This window comes from Littorina saxatilis, linkage group LG14 (assembly GCF_037325665.1).
Source record: "Littorina saxatilis isolate snail1 linkage group LG14, US_GU_Lsax_2.0, whole genome shotgun sequence".
NCBI classification, from domain to species: domain Eukaryota; kingdom Metazoa; phylum Mollusca; class Gastropoda; order Littorinimorpha; family Littorinidae; genus Littorina; species Littorina saxatilis.
In genome coordinates this window covers 21,596,290-21,601,979 of record NC_090258.1, presented here as the reverse complement: position 1 = coordinate 21,601,979, position 5,690 = coordinate 21,596,290, and the positions used below count along the sequence as shown (strand labels likewise).

Genomic DNA, 5,690 nt, shown 5'->3' with positions numbered 1-5,690 from the left:
CGTCCTGATTGGTCAAAAAGCCATATGGGGCACTGAATTGGTAATAATCATTTCTACCTGTCCTCTCTCCTGCTCTTTTCCTTGCTTATTATGTTTCTATAATCTGCTTTTTACGTTTAATGAATGTTGGTGTATGCATGTATGTACGTGTGTGTGTGTGTGTGTGTGTGTGTGTGTGTGTGTGTGTGTGTGTGTGTGTGTGCGTGCGTGCGTGTGTGTGTGTGTGTGTGTGTGTGTGTGTTTAGCGCAATTCGAGGAAAACTACCGGTCACATGTGTATTAAACTTTACATGTCCATTCTGGCATAGTCGCGCGGAGACCAGCTCGACCCATTGTCTTCGGGTTTCGGCTAGCCAAGCCTCAATAGTCTCGGTGATGTCTGGTCCTGGGTTTTAAGTGTTAATCTTTACTTTCAGACCGACAGATTTACAGGTTGCTTTGATTTCGATTTCCACCATTTGTTTAATTTTGTGTTTTCCTTCCATCTATATTTCTGGCCTGATCTCTGTGTGTTAGTGCGCATGCAATAGACAAAGCTTGAGAACTGAATATCCAAGCGAAAAACTTTGTCAGCTCTCAAGGCCGCTGGCCCTGTTTTCGTTGAAGCCAGATAATCTTCGACAGAATACACAGATTTTTACATCTTAACATTCTCGCGAGAGTAGTTTCGAAGGAAACACACGATACTTGTAGCAGAGGAAGGCTTCCGTAAAACTCGATGAGCATGAATCCTAATGACAAGGAAGTTACCGACAGGGCGGGTCAAAGGCCCACGCGGCCTCACCACAGGAGGTTTGCAGAACGACGACTCATTTTTACTAAAACAGTATTACTAAACTGATGGAAAACGCTCGCAATAGCATTCAACAACATTAAATGACACTTACAGATCACTTGAATGGCTATTTAGCACGCGTAAGCCACACACCAGTTCTCGTAGTTTATTCAACCCCGTGCCATCGGGGCCGGCCCCGTGTGAAGCACTAAATTCATAATGGCCTATTGAGTCGTTTGCGGTTTTAAAGCGACTCTATAAGATCTGCAATAGCATGTTATTGCGTACCTCTGAATCTAAAATACAACACATGACTGATAGTGACATAAACCGAGTGGCGGTTGACTTCAAAGAAACTAGCTATTTGCAGAAACATTGTCTGCTTGGGTAATGGTAAGATGCAGAACAATGTGATGTGATAGTAGCCATGTCGCGACAGTACGTTTTTGTGTGCGCACAAAATTCGAACTACCAGGCACAGCAACAAACAGTATCAAATGTTTGAAATCTCAGTCGAGTAGCATCGCAAAAAGGGGAAAGTTGCATATTTTTCGGTACTTCCCCGTCATCAAATAAGAGATGCATCTTGCACTCAGCCTCCTTCCTCGCGTGACCTACATCCGGGCTCCCTACTTTCAAACCTCAAATTGTGCTGACTTTGTCTGAATGAATTTTGTTTGTTTGTTCGTGTTTTGACAATGTTTGTCTCACAAGCTGACGGCATTTATTCTCTAGAGTAGCTATGTCTAGCGCGATAAGGAGGCGTCCAATCCATACATACACGTCCAAACGAAATATTATATTCTTTGAACAGTGCTCGCTCTCTATGCAGATCAATAAGCGGTAAGCGTTTAAACGAAAACATGTTTGTACTGAATGAAACAGCCTGGTGGTTTCTGTGCTCAGAAACTGATGGTTTACGTGGGGCGGAGTGGGTCATTAATGGAATATAAGTTTAAGTTACAGCTCCGTCCATCCATGGTATCGCGTGATATTTTGTCGAGACTGGGTCAATGAATATGATGACGTCATTATATTCTTTCACCCCGTCGAGACAAAATATCACGCTATACCATGGATGAGTCTGAGCTGTAAAGTATATATGGCATGACCAAAGTAAGGAGAATTTGTCATGGGATATGGAAACAAAGCATGGGAAATTCACCATGGGCAGAATAATCAACGCAAGCCTAGAAGTTGTAGAACTATATTTTGTTTCAGTCTTGGCAAGGCCAGTTTTGGCCGGAAAAGACATCATGAATTCATTCACCCTGCCCAGACAAAATACCAATTCCATGGATGAAAACGTATATATCCCGTGACGCATCAAAGCTAAATTTTGTTTTGAAATGTCTTCACAACGTACAAATAATTTATAACGGCATAATCGTCATCACAAGACAGGAAAAACGCATACTTTGTTTGTCGTCTGCTACAAATCTAGTCTTGTTGGTTGACGGAGTGAATAGAAGCTTCAATCGTACCTTCATCAACCGGAATAAATGCTCAGTCCGCTGTCATTTCGCAACTGAACATTGGTTTTTTTCTTTAACTTTTTGGTTAACATTGAAACGGCAACCCAAAAGAGTGTAGCTGTTTCAAGACACAGGCTCAGCTACTTCTTTTGAGTTGCTTTTCAGTCTAAAAATGACACCGGAAGCGAAAAAAGTGTCGCGCATACTGTCACAAAAAGACGTCATGACAAAGTTACACGCAAAACGAAAGAGACTTTGACGTCATTTACTTTTGTTCGGACTTTTTCGTCTGTTCCTAAGCTTGTCAGTGAAGACTTGACGTGAGTAAGCTTACCTAAAACGTCTTTTAGTTCTCTGTTCGCATTGCAGAGCTGCTCTGTGAAATAACCAGTCTTGTATCTCGGTCGTGTAGGTACAGAGTTTGCTTCTGCAATCGTTGTGTTCGTGTTGATGACGGCTTCGTAAGACAAATCAGCGAATCTATCGTGTGGAAGACATTTCTGTACCAAAAAAAACGAACACAACAGGAGGCTGTATTGATGCGTTTGCAATTTTCTGAAGAAATAAACTGCATGTGGTTAATTTCATCCGTTTAATGCTTGTCGAAACGAGCCATAAGGCTTTAGAATAAAAGATTTCACGCATTGCTTGGCCATCTGATCACAGATGAGGTCGCAGTTTGTAGGTTGAATCTATGAATCGGCGAGAGATAGATCTGCATTCCTGGTACGACCTTCCAGATAATCAACAGCGGGTTCATGGTCGGAATCAAGAGGTCAAATTTGCGTGGCTCCCAATCATTTCATAAAAGATTTCCTTTTTCTTGTTTCTGCGGCTGCGCAAGTTATTTTGCCTAGGTCATGGCCGAACTTTAGGCCTACGGAGAAATATCGCTGGATATTTTCTCACCAGACTAACAGAGACAAAGAAGGGAAGTCATGCTATATTGGAAATTACGCTCTCTTGCTATGCGTAGCCTATTCCCACCAATGGTTAAGAGAAGTGAAAAAATTACGATTTATCATCTTTGCTCATTCACTACTACATGCTTGCATGTGGAAGTGCTTTGTACGTGTTGTCCTTGTTGAATACATTGTTACGAAGCGGTTTACTCGTATTTTTGAGTCACTTGAGAAAAAGTGACTCTATGTAATCGGTCAGTGTTAGTCTGTCCGGCCGGCCGTCCGGCCGGCCGTCCGGCCGGCCGGCTGGCCGTCCGTAGACACCACCTTAACGTTGGACTTTTCTCGAAAACTATCAAAGCGATCGGGCTCATATTTTGTTTAGTCGTGACCTCCAATGACCTCTACACTTTAACGATGGTTTCGTTGACCTTTGACCTTTTTCAAGGTCACAGGTCAGCGTCAAAGGAAAAATTAGACATTTTATATCTTTGACAAAGTTCATCGGATGTGATTGAAACTTTGTAGGATTATTCTTTACATCAAAGTATTTACATCTGTAGCCTTTTACGAACGTTATCAGAAAAACAAGGGAGATAACTAGCCTTTTCTGTTCGGCAACACACAACTTAACGTTGGGCTTTTCTCGGAAACTATAAAAGTGACCGGGCTCAAATTTTATGTGAACGTGACTCCCAGTGACCTCTACACTTTGACGTCTGCTTTGGTGACCTTTGACCTTTTTCAAGGTCACAGGTATGCTTCAGGTATGCATTGTGTTGTGAATAGCAATTTCTTCCTGTCCATCTGATGCCTCATATAATATTCAGAACTGCGAAAGTGACTCGATCGAGCGTTTGCTCTTCTTGTTGGTAATGTGTATTGTTGTAAATAGAATAGACTATAGCGATGGTCAGATATTGGAAAGGGCTATAGGCTGCATACCGTCACGTTGACCGCAGTTGAACCTTTGTGTAACTGACAAGGTTTTTCACGTGCAAGTAATGCAAACGACAGCTCACTGGCAATAATATTATGTCATAGCAAGAACGACTTTGTAAAATCAGTCGCCGTCAAGGAGCCAAGCTCGACTCATGTTTTTCGTAACACTTTAGCAGACGGGCTCCTGTTTTAGGTATCTGACTGAAGAAGGATGAAGACTGACGAACTTTCCCTATCAGCTTACATGATATCTTCCATTTTCATATTCATGCCAGGCCGGCGATTGTACTAAATGTTGGCTTTACACTCTTTTGAGGTATGTTTGAAACCGGTTATATTTTCATGTCATGTTGTCGTATGTGAGAAGAGTGACTGGTTCTGTGTTTAACGTTATTGTGTAGGCCTAAGCTATTGTGCTACACTGCTTAAACATGTGAGGGTTTTACGTAACGTTTTCTTGGCTTTAGAAAACATGAATTAACGTGTAAATAATTATATTGGCTCATGCAGCTTAATATGTTGGACGAGTGAGTATTTTTATTGTGCGAGTGAAAGAAATTAAAGACAAGTTGACTTATGGACTAAACTTTACAGTGTTCCAACTGGAGGGTTTTCATCGACGGAGGCTGAACTGAACTGGTGACTGCGGCTTGGTGTACATGACCATGGCATGGAGAGCTGGCAGAGTTCTACAGTTAGCCGCCGAGACGGACTGGAAGGATCAAGGACTACGTCAAGCAATGGTTGCGGTGTCGTGAGGACTGGTGCACCCTTATCAGTCGTCTGAAGGACTTACAGCCATACCAACATCTTGAGGGCCGAAAGATGGCAGTAGGGTAACGTACAGTAGAATACCTATTCGTCTTACCTGTTAAGCTGCTTTGTTTGAGCCAAAAGGTGTCTGCGTCTTGGACTGTAGAGTTTCTTGCGGTGTTGTCGGCCTAGAGTACTGGTCGAAGCCCGGAAATGATTTTGTGATGTAAAAAGCTTTGTAAACAATAATAATTAGTCTTGGCAGTGTCAAGATCCATTTAACACCAGGTTTTTGCGTGTGTGAGTGCGTGTGCGCTTGTGCCTTGTAAGCTACGGTAGCGGACAACTATTCAGATTACATTCAAGCTTGTAAACAAATACTAAACTTATAGAGTTGTGTAGAGGCATTTATGATTGTCTAGAAACCGGGCTATACCACTCCATAACATACATTTCATCTTTAAATACGTTAACAGAGAAATTAAGCCACACGCTCGACCAATCCAACAATTGACCCCAATACGATGGGACGAACGTATGGCAAGCATCACGAATCATAAAACAACTAAGGTTAGCTTATGGACCTTTTATTTTAAAACAAAATGAAGCGTTCTCCGGTACGTCAGCCGAATGGTCGTGGTTGAGTACGGCCTTCCATATGGCGACAAGACATATACAAGATACAAGATACAAGAAGTTTTATTGTCCTCATCAATACAAGGAAATTTGGCATGTGTGTGGCAAGACATGATACACTGATACATAGACATTTACAAAACACAACTGAAGTTCAATATCAGCACACCCTTACGCAACATACCCACTACTTCAGACACACAGGCT

At 42.1% G+C, this 5,690-nt stretch overlaps 1 long non-coding RNA gene across 1 annotated transcript; it reads left to right on the top strand.

Annotated features, from left to right (window-relative positions):
• Positions 1-4,193: 4,193 nt before the first annotated feature.
• LOC138946665 (uncharacterized) lies at positions 4,194-5,129 on the top strand. Its single transcript, XR_011449399.1, has 2 exons — positions 4,194-4,410; positions 4,689-5,129. It is a non-coding gene; the product is annotated as an uncharacterized lncRNA (long non-coding RNA).
• The last annotated feature ends 561 nt before the right edge of the window (positions 5,130-5,690 follow it).